We start from the raw sequence: 16,958 nt of genomic DNA, 5'->3' as shown, positions 1-16,958 counted from the left end.
TGTGAGCTTCACACACATGTGAATGTGTGTGAACTCCACCAAACCTTGGGGTTTATGATATAACTCTCTGGGTACTATTTTTATGATCTACCTCTGGGTGGTTTTTGTGTACTAATAACTAGTCTATTTTTCTGACCCATTGAGATGATGTTATACACCTTGATATCTGTATATATGACCTATAAGCTGGCTCCCTGATCTCTTTACATTGTGTATTTGACAGTGTTATCAATAATACGTTATACTGGTATTAGCCATATTTACATGTTATTTAGGATATCTATTACTTATGTAATCACACTTGATAATACATGTACTGAATTCTTATGGCAATTTTGTATTATGTCCATGGCCTTTGGTCCATGAATTAACTATGTTGCCATACCATATTATTACCTAGAACCACACTGCCTCAATTTTTTAAATGGGTCTTTTTTTAGGGGCAAATTTTATATATAAGGGGTGTCTGCTGTTTGTGAAATAAAAATTCTTGATATAATAAAATTATGAAAATACATGAATTTTCAGTTATTGATTTATTCTAATAAGGGATGAGAATTAGTACAAGTGATAGTGGTTATCCTCATTGTTTTCTTGAATAGAATATTATATTTGAAATGAATCTAGTTGTCCTATTTTGCATATTTATGTGTGTGAGCTTGCCTTGGCGTAGGACTGCTACCAGGTTTGCACCGTTATTGCACATGGCCTTCCCCGACACCAGGTTCAGCAGAAAATGCTATTGCTCAATCTCAGCCTGGATAGCTGTCCACAACTCTTTAGCTGTATGACTGCGATCTCCATGGCATATTAATTTGAAGACTGCCTGATTGCAGTGAACCCTGACTGCGCAGTACGGAGGTGGTGGGGAGTTACTCTGCACTGCTAGAACGTGTGTCTCGTTAAGGCAGAGGTTGAGGGTGCAAATGGAGGCCCTTGAGGAGATGAAGTTGGCAGAAGCAGTGGAAGAAGTGTGAAATCTAGATGTTTGCCCTGTAAGCCTTGTGGATTCCAAGACTTGTGGAGCAGCCCCTTCCCTGCCTGCCCCCACAGCCACCCAGTGCCCAGTCAGCAAGATGTAACGTTCTTGGCTATGCTTACTCGCCAAGGTGTCTGTGGTGAAATGCACCCTGGCAGACATAGATTTAGTCAAGGTATGGGTGATGTTGTTTGCAACATGCTGGTTTAGCTCAGGCACAGCTTTGTTAGAGAAGTAATGGCGACTGGGCAACTGGTACTGGGGGACTGCGACAGCCATGAGCTTTGAGAAACCGTCTGTATCTACCAGGCGGAAAGGCAGAATTTCCGTGGCCAACAGTTTGGAGATGGTGGAGTTCAACCTCTTCGCTTTGTCATGTGTAAGATGAAACAATCTTTTATGTGACCACAACTATGGGACCAAGGGCTGGCTGCAGTGCTGAGAGAGGGCGGAGTACGGTGAACTGGACAAACTGCTGGATCGTAAGTGAGGTGCATATGGAGATATTACGGTGCATTGATAAAGTTGTTGTGTACGCGTTCTGAGATCAGTCAAAAACAGTAGGTATGTCTGCTTCCGTTACAGCAACAATCAGAGGTTCTGCAGTCGGAGACCTGCGTGACAATGCTTGGTACGATAACAGAGGAGGCGGAAGAAGCAGCAGATGAGTTTGATGGGGTGGCCGATGGTTGGTGAGGTCCGCTGGTCTGCATTTTATCGCAGTGAGATTGCCAGAGTAACGCATGTTGATTGCACATGTGAAGGGTCATGCATTTAGTAGTCCAATTATTGCACTTTTTCCCTCTACTGAGTTTTAATTTAAAAAGTTGGCAGATAACGTGAGTTGGCTTATCCTTTGCTGTGTCAAAGGCCCAGGCTAAGGCAACCCTTGCCGCAACTGCGAGCTGCAGACCCGCGACCGCTGCTGGCCACAGCCACAGTTGGGGCTAAGGATGCAGTGCTCGTCGTGGTTGCATCACTACATGTCTGCGCCGTAGGGCACAACATAACCTCCTCGTCTTCCTCCTTCTCCACCTCCTCAGATGAGCTACTCAGCTGTGTATGCCTCTGGGTTCACACCAAGAGGGATCTACAGCCTCATCATCATCCTCTGTGTTATCCCACTCCTCGCCCTGATTGTCACCCTCCTCCTCTTCCTGCCCTGACAGCACAGTACTGTCCGAGTGAGCCTCAAGTATCTGAATCTCATCAGAATCACCCCCTTGGGGTTAACGTCTTGTGAGGAAGGTCAGGATGCTCCTCAGACCCTACTTTGTCCTGCCCCAGATCAAACCTAAAAAAAAAATTGTGCATCGGTGCAGATGCTTTCCTCCTCTTGACTCTGTGAATCTATAAAGAGTAGACTTCTGATGCCCATGGCATAGCATGTGTAAACAGCTCTGCAGACTCACCCATCTGTGGTTCCCTACAGTCAGTTGGGCAGTTGGCGAGTTGTGACACAGAGGCAAGCAAGGGTAATTGGGGTGCCTCCTCAGTGGACTGTACTGTGTGTGATGCTGAGGAGAAGCAGCGCTTGCCATCCACTGGAGCGCATGCTCTTTCTGGCCCTCATCAACAAGGCATACCACTGTGCGGCTGCCAAAGAAAGGGAGTGGGGTAGCTCTTCCAGTAACAGAAGTTGTCAGTTGTCTTTGGATATGATGTGACTGTGTTTGTTCACTAGAGCTTTCACTAACATTACCACCTACCCCACGTACACCTTGAACACCAAGCCTATTACCCCTTCCACCATGACCTCGCTTTTTCCCACTCCTGTTGCTCAGATAGTGTGGTGGGAGCACGCTATTAACAACAAAAAATTCAATTTTTTACTGTGGATGAGGCCTGTGTACAATAGAATATATGCGCCAAAAAAATTCAAGCTGAGATGTGACCTGCTCTATGTAGCACAATAGGAACAGAAAAAAATAGCGTTTCAAGGGTGTATTCATGCATGGAGCACAATATAAGCAGAGCACAACAGAGTTCTATGCTGAAATGTGCCCTGCTGTCTGTCTGGACCTCACTAATGGCAAAAACTATTGATCTGCTGGAAGGTCAGTTTCACAGCCACACAGGATCCTATCTATCTAAACCATCCAACTTAGTTAGCTAGGCGGTTGCTTCTATCTAAAATCTTTCAGTATCCAGGAGCAGCGTCAGGAGCATCCTCTCTGCGCTGATATACTAACAAAAATGGGGCTAAAACAACATGTCCGCTCTTTATATGGAGATGGACATGTGATAGCAGCCAATGGCTCAAGCCCTTGTGCCTAGACATTGTGGATGGTTCCTGCGCCCTGATTGGCTTGCCGCAATCTGCACACATTAAGTTAAGATTAAAAAAATTAGATTACCAGCACGCCGCTCCTCTGACCACTCCCGACCCCCTCCCCTCTTTAAACACCTACCCCCTGCTTATCATACAGCACCACTATCCTAGCCAAAGTGATAAAAATACTGTAGTGGAAACACAATCATTTCCCGCACTTTTACTGAATTTTGCCGATTTTAAGTAAAAACGCTCGGGTGTCCGGTCACAAATCTGAATGTTTAACATTTGTGCCTAATTTGAAATTGGCAAACTTTTTTTGAACATGTTCGTTCATCTCTAATTTTGACCCACTCCCCCATACAGATCTTCTCCAGATCTTTCAGATTTCGGGGTTGTTGTTGGGCAATATTGAGTTTCAGCTCCCTCCAAAGATTTTCTATTGGACTCAGGTCTAGAGACTGGCTAGGCCACTCCAGGACCTTGAAATGCTTCTTACGGAGAGACTCCTTAGTTGCTCTGGCTGTGTTTCAGTCATTGTCAATCTGGAAGACCCAGCCACGACCCATTTTCAATGCTCTTATTGAGGGAAGGCGGTTGTTGGCCAAAATCTTGTGATGCATGACCCCATCCACTTCAATACAGTGCAGTCGTCCTGCCCCCTTTGTGGAGAAGCTTCTCCAAAGCATGATGATTCCTCCACTATGCTTCACGGTTGGGACAATGTTCTTGGTGTTTTACTCATCCTTCTTCCTCCAAACACAGCGAGTGGAGTTGATACCAAAAAGTTTTGTTTTGATCTCATTGGACCACATGACCTTCTCCCATGCCTTCTCTGGATCAACCAGATGGTCATTAGTGAACTTAAAATGGGCCTGGACATGAGCTGGTGTGAGCTGAGGGACCTTGCGTGCCCTGCAGGAGTTTAATCCATGACGACGTAGTGTGTTACTAATGGTAATGTTTGAGACTGTGGTCCCAGCTCTCTTCAGGTCATTGACCAGATCCTATCATGTAGTTCTGGGCTAATTCCTGACCTTTCTCAGAATCATCCTTACCCCAAGAGGTGAGATCTTGCAATGAGCCCCAGACTGAGGAAGATTGACAGTCATCTTGTGTTTTTTCCATTTTCTAATAATTGTGCCAACAATTGTTGCCTTCTCACCAAGCTTCTTTCCTATTGTCCTGTAGCCCATCCCAGCCTTGTGCAGGTCTACAATATTGTCCCATGTGTACTTAGACAGCTTTTTGGTCTTGGCCATGGTGCAGAGGTTGGAGTGTGAGTGTGTGGACAGGTGTTTTTTATACAGAGAACAAGTTCAAACAGGAGCAATCCTGATTTCATGCAATAAAATGCAATTTAATTATTTTAAAATCATACAATGTGATTTTCTGTTTTTTATTTTTATATACTGTCTCTTACAGTTGGAGTGTACCTATGATAAAAATTACAGACCTCTCCTTTCTTTGTAGGTGGAAAAACTTGCAAAATCAACAGTGTATCAAATACTTATTTTCCCCACTTTAGTGTAAGAGGACTACCAATGATATCATGAATTAAAGATTCCACTTCCCCACAAAGATGTTTGAAATTTATCCAATGCCAAAAGAGATGTTTCAAGTGTCTGTTGGCACCACATTCTATCCAGCAAAGGGTAGAGTGGTATGAAAAAATGTTATGAATTCTTTGAGGGACGAGGTACCATCTGGTTAGTAATTTGTAATATTTCATGGAGAGTAGCTCAAAGGTTCGACTTATATGAAATTTGTAAAGCTTTTTCCCAGTCCTTTATTAGAAAGTTAATTTTAAGATTTTTCACCAATTATTTATATTGTTGGTTTCGATTATTTCTAGGTCATTATTAAGTTGTTTATTAATGTTTCTAGTACTCCAAATGGAGGAGTTGTTGGGTTCTCTAAGTAAAGTGAAGATCTTTGTTGGGATTGGTATCTTATGAAGTGTGGGCAGCTTCTCCACTCCTTTACATTACATACACGCCCCATGCCAGACACAGACACATAGTGTAGAGGACTTACCAGGCTTTCTCCTCAACTTCAGTTCCTTCATATTCTTGCAGGGTGAAATACTTTAGGTCACATGACTATGTTGTCACCAAAAGTCCTTCACTTCTAACTGCAGGAACTGCACTGATAAAGCAGGACTGTAATTATCTCTACATATTCTGGCTCTTAAAGGCTGGGGACCCTTTTGGGGATGGAGTCATGGACAGTTTCTCAGTTTGTCCCCATCCTAATGACCGCTATGCATATATGCTGGGAGCTTTTTCTGCTGTGTAATATTAAACTAAGCTGTTACTGCAGCAGAGCTGAATCCTGATAGTGAGAATATGACAGTCTGTTAGGATTGGGAATGTTACCGTGCTAAATTTTATAATTGAGTGACTATAGCTTTCATCACAAAACTGGACAACTCCTTCAATGTGACTACAGACTAATGAATTCTCACAACTTGCGCAGTGTGCGACATACAGTGGGTACGGACAGTATTCAGACCCCTTTAAATTTTTAACTTTTTGTTTCATTGCAGCCATTCGGTAAATTTTAAAAAGTTAATTTTTTTTTCTCATTAAAGTACACTCTGCACCCCATCTTGACTGAAAAAAAAACAAAACTGTATACATTATTGCAAATTTACTAAAAAAGAAAAACTAAAATATCACATGGCCATAAGTATTCTGACCCTTTGCTCAGACACTCATATTTAAGTCACATGCTGTCCATTTCCTTGTGATCCTCCTTGAGATGGTTCTACTCCTTCATTGGAGTCTAGCTGTGTTTAATTAAACTGATAGGACTTGATTTGGAAAGGCACACATCTGTCTATATAAGACCTCACAGCTCACAGTGCATGTCAGACCAAATGAGAATCATAAGCTTAAAGGAACTGCTCAAGGAGCTCCGTGACAGAATTATGGCAAGGCACAGATCTGGCCAAGGTTACCAAAACAATTCTGCATTACTCAAGGTTCCTAAGAGCACAGTGGCCTCCATAATCCTTAAATGGAAGAAGTGTGGGACCAGCATAAGTCTTTCTAGACCTGGCCATCCAGCCAAACTGAGCAATCGTGGGAGAAGAGCCTTGGTGAGAGAGGTAAAGAAGAACCCCAAGATTACTGTGGCTGAGCTCCAGACATGCAGTAGGGAGATGGGAGAAAGTTCTACAAAGTCAACTATCACTGTAGCCCTCCACCAGTCGGGCCTTTATGGTAGAGTGGCCTGACGGAAGCCTCTCCTCAGTTCAAGACATATGAAAGCCCGCATAGAGTTTGCTCAAAAACACATGAAGGACTCCCAGACTATGAGAAATAAGATTATCTGGTCTGATGAGACGAAGATAGAACTTTTTGGTAATAATTCTAAGCGGTATGTGTGGAGAAAACCAGGCACTGCTCATCACCTGCCCAATACAATCCCAACAGTGAAACATGGTGGTGGCAGCATCATGCTATGAGGGTGTTTTTCAGCTGCAGGGACAGGACGACTGGTTGCAATTGAAGGAAACATGAATACAGCCAATTACAGAGATATCCTGGATGAAAACCTCTTCCAGAGTGCTCTGGACCTCAGACTTGGCCAAAGGTTCACCTTCCAACAAGACAATGACCCTAAGCACACAGCTAAAATAACAAAGGAGTGGCTTCAGAACAACTCTGTGACCATTCTTGACTGGCCCAGCCAGAGCCCTGACCTACACCCAATTGAGCATCTCTGGAGAGACCTGAAAATGGCTGTCCACCAATGTTCACCATCCAACCTGACGGAACTGGAGAGGATCTGCAAGGAAGAATGGCAGAGGATCCCCAAATCCAGGTGTGAAAAACTTGTTGCATCATTCCCAAGAAGACTCATAGCTGTACTAGCTCAAAAGTGTGTTTCTACTCAATACTGAGCAAAGGGTCTGAATACTTATGACCATGTGATATTTCAGTTTTTCTTTTTTAATAAATTTGCAAAAATTTCTACATTTCTGTTTTTTTTCAGTCAAGATGGGGTGCAGAGTGTACTTTAATGAGAAAAAAATAAACTTTTTAGAATTTACCAAATGGCTGCAATGAAAGAGTGAAAAATGTAAAGGGGTCTGAATACTTTCCATACCCACTGTATCAATGACATAAACAACCATGAAAATTCTCAAGAGAATTGAAACATATTAAGATTTGAGAGTCCTCAGTGGTTGATACCTTTTAATGGCTAACTGAAAAGATGGTAACAGGTTGCAAGCTTTCGAGACTACTCAGGTCTTTTCATCAGGCATAGTATAACACAAAATCTGAAGAGTCACATATTTATACACAATGGGACACAGAAATAATGTAATAGATGAGACAGGTAACGTAAAGCAGAGCTATTACTGTGGGGAAAAGATAAACAGTTCTGGCCGTAAATATTGGATTAGTTCATAGATAAGGACTATGAAAGTTTTATTGTCCGGTGATTGAGGTCTGCTCCAGGGTTATGATGACCCCAAAGTTCTGAGGACCACATTCCTTAGTTGATGTAGAATGACATAAATCCATGCGACACATTCATTCTTGCTCTGAAGGTGTCAAAGGTCACCATCAGTTTATATTCCTAAACTTTTTTGTCTTTCTGAGATGTGAAGTTACCTTGTAATACCAATAATTTAATGTCTTTGATGTTGTGATTAGGGAAACAAAAATGTTTGGCCACAGTTAGATCTATTTTTTCTTTTATTGTGTGGCGATGACAATTCTTCCTTGTCCTAAGTTTTTGCCCTGTCTCCCCTACATACAGACCCCCAGCTGGACATTTGGTACATATAATTAAGTACACTACATTAGATGTGATGCAGCTGAAAGTACCTGGGATCTTGTAGTCCTGATGTGAATTGGGGATCTTTATCTTGTCTGTGGTCATTATAAATGGACAGGTTTTACATTTTTTTTCTGGTTTCAGGGAAAGGTACCTGTAGCTGATGGAGATGACAGGGAGCTTCTGAAAATAATGCTTCTTAAATTTGGGGGCTGCCCGAAATACAGAAGTGCGGGGTCTGAAAATATGGATTGTAATTGGGCATCTTTTTGTAGTAAGGGTTGTAGTTTTCATGCAGCTCTCCTTAGCACCTCCAGATTTGGATTGTAGGTGACTACTAGAGGCACCCGTTTTTTTTCTTGTTTAGTCTTGTAATGTAGGAGATGATTCCTTGATATTCTGATGGCTCTTGTAATCTGGTTCTCAATTGTTCTTGGATGGTAGCCCTGATTCAAAAAGGTCTTTCTGAGGCCACCAAGGTGTTTGTCTCTATCCATAGGGTTGGAACATATCTGATTGTATCTGATGACTTGGCATAGAGTTTTTTTTTATGTGTTTTGGATGGAAATGGTCCCATTTAAGGTATGTTGGACGGTCGATTGGCTTCCGGTACAGGGATGTCTATGTCATTGTTCTGTAGCTTGATGATGGTGTCCAAAAAGGTAATTTCAGTACTGGAGTAGTTGAGTGTTAGGTTGATGGTGGGATCAAATTGATTAAAGTGTTCATGGAATGTCTTCAGCTGTTGCTCAGACCCCGTCCAGATGATTAAAATCTCGTTAATGAAACAATACTAGGCCAGAGCCCTGATTGGACATGAGGACAAAAAGTCACTTTCAAGTTTGGCCATGAAAAGATTTGCGTACTGTGGAGCCATTTTACTTCCCTTCACTGTACCAATCTTCTGTTGATATATGTTGTTATCAAATTCAAAGTAATTGTGGGTGAGGATGAATTTTGTAAGTTTCACCACAGAATCAGCATCAATTCCTGTATTTTCCATGAAGATTTTGCAGGCATTTAATCCATCCTGGTGTGGGATATTAGAGTACAATGATTCCACATCCATGGTGGCCAGGATGGTTCCTTCTGGTAGAGGACGTATTGCTGCTAGTTTATTCAGTAGGTCTGTCGTGTCCTGAATGTAGCTGGGTGAAATATTTACCAGGGGTTTAAGAGCACACTCTGCCCATCCAGAAACTTGCTCAGTAAGGGTGCCCACACATGAAATGATTGGTCTTCCTGGGTTTCCAGATTTGTGGATTTTGGGAAGCATATAGAATGTCCCTATTCTTGGACTCTCTGGTAACAGGTCATTGATTCTTATGGATTCATCAGGCAGACAAGATACCAACTTGTTTAGTTCCTTGTAATAGTAATGTGTAGGGTCAGACTCCAGTTTTTTGTAGAGTGTCAATCAGTTGTCTGTTTGCTTCCTTTATATAGACTGATGTGTTCATCATGACTATTGCACCACCCATGTCAGCAGGTTTAATGATGATCTCTTTGTTGGTTTTCAAAGATTGTATGGCCTTTCTCTCCTGGGCACTGATGTTGGATGCTTGTCTCCTGTTTGTGTCTAGGATGGTGGATTTTATCACATGTCTGAAGGAGTCTATATATGTATCCAAATGAGGGTTTCGTCCAGGTGGAGGTGTCCAATCTGACCTCTTCTTGGTTGTCAAGATCCCTTTTCCTTCAGTTCGGGTGGGTTCTGAATCTTCTGTAGCATTGAAATATTCCCTCAGGCACCGTCTCCTGAAGTAATTTTCCATATCACTGCAGAGTTCACTTTTATCTAGGGCATTAATAGGGCAAAATGAGAGTCCCCTAGAAAGTACGGTCAGCTCCCCTTTGTTGGGTGTATAATCTGAGAGATTGATGACACAGATGTTTCTGTGTCTGGAATGGAGTGGTTGTCCAAGTTGTCAGGTTTTGGCTTTGTTTTGTAACTGTTTGTATAGCGTCCTGAATTTAGGTACAATCTGTGTAACTTCTTTTCCTTGTTATGAATCAGAAGGGTCCGTAGATTGTTGTAGTATTGCTGTAATTTTTGCTCTGTGTTTCCTGTAAGTGTCTATTATATTATTTCTGTGCCCCATTGTGTATAAATATGTGACTCTTCAGATTTTGTGTTATACTATGACTCATGAGACCTGAGTAGTCTTGAAAGCTTGCAACTTGTTACCATCTTTTCAGTTAGCCATTAAAAGGTATCAACCACTGAGGACTCTCAAATTTTAATATTTTTCTATCTACTGGCTAACATGGTACAAAAATATATATTTTCCCTGTAGCAAGAGTTGAGAGATTCAAGAGAGTCTTTCAAGCTTCAAAACATTTCATTGAAAAACACCATAGTGATACATCAGGGAGAATGGTTTATGCCATCGAACAGGTATTCACTAGCAATAGAGGGGGAAACTGTTATGTTCTGCTACCAGAGCTAAGGAAAGAGAGGAGATCTGTCCCTACGATAGAACTCAGCTGAATCCCTACGATGTAACAGGGAACCTGATCCTGCGATCAGACCTGCTAAAGTCCTAAGCTAGTCTGTACGGAGACCTATAGATGTGGGGAAGGAATCCCTACAAGTACTAAGGACTGGGAGGACAATGGGACACCTCCTAACAGAAATAGTAGCAGACAGACGAACAAACAAAATATATAGAACATAGAGGTCCGTAGATCAAGCAAACTAACAGAGTTAGATACAGAGCACAGGCTAGCTAGAAAGTAGTTATACAATGAAGTCCAGCAAAGCCAGAAGGGCGGAGCAGGATTAAATAGGCCAACAAGGTCATGTGACCAGCAAAGGAAAAAACCTAAGAGCAAGGTTCTAACAGTACCCCCCCTTCTAAGAGGATCCTCCGGATCCCCTAGGACCAGGCTTATCAGGAAATCTCCTGTGAAACGCTCTGATAAGTCTGGACGCGGAAACATCATCTGACCTCACCCAAGAGTTATCCTCGGGTCCGAAACCTTTCCAGGCCACAAGATACTGCAAACTACCTCTATACCGTCTAGAGTTAAGGATGCGAGAAATTTCATATTCCCCGTCCTCCACCACCGGAGGAACAGAGGCAGAGGCGTCACCATCCGACACAACAGCTTTTTTTAACAGAGAGACATGAAATACCGGATTAATTCTCCAGGAGGTAGGAACCTCCAACCTAACAGCAGATTGGTTGACAACCTGAAGCACCTTAAAGGGCCCTACAAACTTGGGACCCAATTTCTTAGAAGGAATCCTCAACCGCAGATTCCTAGAGGACAACCAAACCATGTCACCAACAGCGAACAAAACCTCCTGTCGTTTCCTATCAAAGTAGTCTTTAGATTTTCTGTTGGCCTCCTGAAGATTACCACGCACATCCGTCCAAACTCTCTCCAAATCACCGGAAAAATTCTCCTCCTCAGGCACGGCAGATCCCAACTTGGAGAACAACCCAAACGACGGATGTCTCCCAGAACAACAAAAAAAAGGCGAACAACCAGCAGAAGAAGATGTATGATTGTTCAGAGCAAATTCAGCAAGTGGCAGAAACTCAGACCACCCCTCTTGATTGTCTGCCACAAAACAACGCAAGAACTGCTCAACATCCTGGTTTTTCCTTTCTGTCTGGCCATTAGATTCAGGATGATATCCGGACGAGAACGACAAATGAACTCCCAACCTGTCACAAAAGGCACGCCAAAAACGAGCCACGAACTGAGGACCCCTATCAGAAACAATGTCAGTAGGAACGCCATGAAGTCTGACAATTTCCTTGACAAAGGCCTTAGCGAGAGTTTTAGCGCAGGGCAGTTTGACGAAGGGAACCAAGTGACACATCTTGCTAAAACGGTCCACGACCACCCAGATGACAGTAAAACCCTCAGAGGGGGGAAGGTCAGTTATAAAGTCCATAGCCAAATGTGTCCAAGGAGCACTGGGAACCTCCAAAGGACAAAGCAACCCCGCAGCAGGAGTATGTGAGGACTTAGATCTAGCACATATAGTACATTGACGCACCCACTTAATGACTTCCTTCTGCCATCCAGGCCACCAAAAACTGTGACCCACCAGTCTCTTGGTCTCAGAGATTCCGGGATGACCTGCCAACCGAGATTCGTGACACTCAACAAACAAATCTCTCCTAAAGGTCCCAGGCACAAACAACCTCCCATGAGGAGTGTTAGATGGGGCATTCTCCTGTGCTTTAAGAATCTCATCTTCCAAAACGGAGTCCAAAGCAGCTATCACAACACCTTCTTGTAAAATGTTCTCCTCTTTCTCAGCACCGACTATGGGAGAAAAACTGCGAGACAAGGCATCCGCCTTAACATTCTTAGTACCAGGGATGTAAGTAACGGAGAAATTAAACCGCGAGAAAAACAGTGCCCACCTAGCCTGACGGGCATTCAGGCGCTTGGCAGCATCAAGATATATCAGATTTTTATGATCCGTAAGAACCTGAACGGGAAATTCCGCACCTTCCAAGAAGTGGCGCCAGTGTTCAAATGCAAGTTTAATAGCCAATAATTCCCGATTACCAATATCGTAATTCAGTTCAGTCTCCGAAAAATTTTTTGAAAAAAAGGCACAGGGATGTAATCCATCCCCGTTATCCTGAGACAATACTGCGCCAACCCCCACAGAGGAAGCATCAACCTCAACCAAAAACGGCTTAGTCACATCAGGCTGCATAAGGATGGGAGCAGAGGTGAACCTCTCCTTGAGATACACAAAAGCTTCAATGGCCTCAGAAGACCACTGAACCGCATCAGCACCTTTCCTGGTGAGATCGGTCAGAGGTTTGACAATACTAGAAAAATTTTTTATGAATTTTCTGTAATAATTGGCGAAACCTAAAAACCTCTGTATCAATTTCAAACCAATAGGCCTAGGCCATTCCTGTACAGCTTGAACTTTAACCGGGTCCATCTCAAAACCTTCGCTGGAGATAATGTAACCCAAAAAACGAATTCTCTGTACAGCGAACTCACATTTCTCCAGCTTAGCAAAAAGCGAATTGTCCATTAATAACTGTAATACCTCACGTACGCTCCGCCAATGAGACTCCAGATCCGGCGAATAAATCAAAATGTCATCCAAATACACAACCACATTTTTGCCGATCAAAGGTCTAAGGATGTCATTAATAAGATTCTGGAAAAATGCAGGAGCATTAGTAAGACCAAAAGGCATAACCAGATTCTCAAAATGACCCACAGGAGTGTTAAAAGCAGTCTTCCATTCGTCACCCTCCTTCATGCGCAACAGATTGTATGCCCCCTTAAGGTCAATTTTAGAGAACCACTTGGCCCCCATTAACTGGTTAAACAGATCAGGAATCAATGGCAGTGGGTAAGGATTGCGTACAGTAATTTTGTTAATCTCACGAAAATCCAGATAAGGATGTAAACCGCCGTCCTTTTTTTTTTTACAAAAAAAAATCCAACCGCCACAGGAGACTTAGAGGGCCTAATGTGACCGGCGGCCAAACTTGTCTGTATGTATTCCTCCAAAGCCTTCCTCTCAGAAATAGTAAGGTTAAATAAACGACTTTTAGGAAGAGTCGCTCCAGGGACAAATTCAATAGAACAATCATAGTCTCTATGGGGAGGCAAAACCTGCGATTCCTTCTCAGAAAAAACTCTCCAAAAATCCTGAATAGGAACAGGCAATTCTCCCCTATCCAAAGCTGCAATACGCCCGTTACAACACTTGTCATAACATTTATGGCTCCAGGATTTAATTTCACTGGTAGACCAATCCAGTACAGGATTGTGAAATTTTAACCAGGGCAATCCCAATATTACTGGAGAAGGCAAGTTATTCAAAACTACCAAATCCAATTTCTCATGGTGAACACCATTAATAGTGAGAGGAAATTCACAGACCTTGAGAGTAATATTCTTCAAAGGGGAACCATCCACAGAAACCACAGCAATGGGGGATGATAAAGGTTCGGGTTTTAAATTGAGTTTTTCCAAGAATCCCCCATCAATTACATTCAGAGTAGACCCACAATCAACAAACACCCGAAATTCCATTAATTTTTCCTGAGCAATCGTGGAAGCAGCTAAAAATACACCCTTGGAATTTAAACAGGCAATACGGGCATGACTGACCATTTTTTTTCTTTCTTCATACGAAGCTCACAGCCTTTAATCAAATGACCAGATTTTCCGCAATAGAAACACAAGCCTTCAGAAAATCTACGGTCTTTTTCTTGAGAGCGAGGTGCCACCGATCCAATCTCCATCGGTTCACCACTGTTAGTACACACATTCTCATAACCAGAAACTGACATAGCAGAGGATTTGCTCTCATTAACCCTAGCACGCAGTCTCCTATCCACCCGTATAGCTAATTGCATAGCCTGTTGCAAATCTTCAGGTGTAGGATAAGCAATTAGCAGGTCTTTAACCCTTTCATTGAGCCCAGCAAGAAATAGACTTTTCAGAGCAGAATCGTTCCACCCTGTTTGAGTAGACCAACGACGGAAATGAGTACAATATTTTTCCACATTACCTGATCCCTGTTTCAAATGTCTCAACTCAGTCTCAGCTGATGCGACACAGTCAGGATCATCATATAATAGTCCCAAAGCAGAAAAAAAACTATCCACTGATCTGAAGCATGTATCACTAGGTTGCAAAGAAAAGGCCCACTCCTGAGGCTCTTTGCGCAAAAGTGACATTATGAACCCTATGCGCTGGGATTCATCCCCAGAGGACTTGGGTCTCAAACGAAAATACAATAAGCAAGCATTTTTAAATGAAAAAAATTCTCGGTGTTCACCAAAAAATAAATCCGGCAAACATACCTTAGGCTCCAAGAAATGTGCTCCAGGACAGTTACTCACGTGCTGACGGAGCTCGGCCACCTCCAGAGAGAGTCCCTGCAGGCGATGAGCCAAATCCTGAACCGACACCATGATGGAACATAAAAATCTTTCCTTAGAGAATATGCAGGCTGGACTTACTGTTATGTTCTGCTACCAGAGCTAAGGAAAGAGAGGAGATCTGTCCCTACGATAGAACTCAGCTGAATCCCTACGATGTAACAGGGAACCTGATCCTGCGATCAGACCTGCTAAAGTCCTAAGCTAGTCTGTACGGAGACCTATAGATGTGGGGAAGGAATCCCTACAAGTACTAAGGACTGGGAGGACAATGGGACACCTCCTAACAGAAATAGTAGCAGACAGACGAACAAACAAAATATATAGAACATAGAGGTCCGTAGACCAAGCAAACTAACAGAGTTAGATACAGAGCACAGGCTAGCTAGAAAGTAGTTATACAATGAAGTCCAGCAAAGCCAGAAGGGCGGAGCAGGATTAAATAGGCCAACAAGGTCATGTGACCAGCAAAGGAAAAAACCTAAGAGCAAGGTTCTAACAGAAACAGAGAGGCTGCTCTGAAAAGACGTAAGGCTTGGTGGATATTTAATTTTAATGCAACGGTACCGATGGGTCTGAATCTCAGGATATTATGCTCCATTATTAGTTATTCACATTTTCCATCCAAGTAGGTGAAGGATTGAATGGAGGTGGACGGGATCCCTTGTTAGGCGGCTAATAGTGAGGGCAATCTGACCTGTTTCTCAGAGTCCGAGGTTCTGAGGAGCCCATGGCCAGATTGCCCTTATCATACGCGGAGGGCAGGGAGCAATCCCTCCAGCTCTGCTGCCTACAGGGGGTAATGGCAGCGTAGCTGAGGGATCCATCCTCTGCTTTCTGCCTGACTCTTTCTCCCTGACTCAGGCTTGTGCGGCTTGATGACGTCATCATGCAGTGCAGGCCTGTGTCGGAGAAAAATGCTGGCAATTACAAAGCTGCGGGGGAATGAGCAGAGAGGTAAATGTTTTTATTTTGTTTGTTTTTTAACTAATATACTGGGGAGACGTCCAGGACAATGATGGGGATGATAATGGAGGTGGGGGGAGAGCAAGGATGAAGGTGGGGGAAATGATAGTGATGGGGATGGGGTAGTGCAATGATGAAGGTGGGGGAGATTAATGATGGACTTGGGGGGAGAACAATGATGGGGTGGTGGAGAACAATGATGGAGATGAGTGAGAACAATGATGAGCAATGATGAAGGTAGGTGAAAGGACAATGATGGGGTGAGTGAGAACAATGATGGAGATGGGGAGAGCAATGGTGGGGGTGGGGAGAACAATGATGGAATGGAGGAAAATAATGCTGGAAGTGAGGGAGATGACAATGATGGAGGTGAGGGAGAGCAATGATGAGCAATGATGAAGGTGGGGAGAGGACAATGATGGGGAAGAATGAGAACAATGATGGAGGTGGGGAGAGCAATGATGGGGAGAACAATTATGGAGGTTGCGGGATATGACAATGATGAGGTGGGGAAGAAAGGACAATGATGAGATGGGGGAGAAGGGACAAGGGTGGAGGTGGGGGGAGAAGACAATGATGGATGTGGAAAAAAGGACAATGATGGAGGTGGGGGAGATGACAATGATTGATGTGGAAAAAAGGACAATGATGGAGGTGGGGGGAGAGCAATGATGGTGGTGTGGAGAACTGATGGAGATGAGTGAGAACAATGATGAGCAATGATGAAGGTGTGGGAGAGGATTATGATGGGGATGAGTGAGAACAGTGATGGGGTGGGGAGAGTAATGATGGGAGTGGGGAGAGCAATGATGGGGCGGAGGAGAACAATGATAGGGTGAAGGAGAACAATGATAGGGTGAAGGAGAACAATGATGAGGTTTGGGAGAACTATGATGGAGGTGGGGAGAGGACTATGATGGAGGTGGAGATGACTATGATGGAGGTGAGGTAGATGACATTGATGGAGATGAGTGAGAACAATGATGAGCAATGATGAAGGTGGGGGAGAGGACAATGATGGGGATGAGTGAGAACAATGATGGAGGTGGGGGAG

General features: G+C 43.4%; 1 protein-coding gene across 5 annotated transcripts in view; it reads left to right on the top strand.

The window, feature by feature from the left end:
* FMN2 (formin 2) overlaps positions 1-16,958 on the top strand; it is an 872,215-nt gene that overhangs the window by 598,146 nt on the left and 257,111 nt on the right. For 2 of the 5 annotated variants that reach the window (XR_012318035.1, XR_012318037.1), the window contains one exon: positions 1,565-1,676. The exons of the other annotated variants lie outside the window; for them this stretch is intronic. The gene's annotated coding sequence lies outside the window, so the exon portion shown is untranslated. Of the gene's footprint in view, positions 1-1,564; positions 1,677-16,958 lie in introns of those variants that run through there. 5 annotated transcript variants of the gene reach the window in all.

The sequence above is a fragment of the Phyllobates terribilis genome, unplaced genomic scaffold (assembly GCF_046119375.1).
Source record: "Phyllobates terribilis strain yellow unplaced genomic scaffold, ASM4611937v1 Scaffold_3__8_contigs__length_932513732, whole genome shotgun sequence".
Lineage (NCBI taxonomy): Eukaryota > Metazoa > Chordata > Amphibia > Anura > Dendrobatidae > Phyllobates > Phyllobates terribilis.
This window is presented reverse-complemented; position numbering and strand designations above follow the sequence as displayed.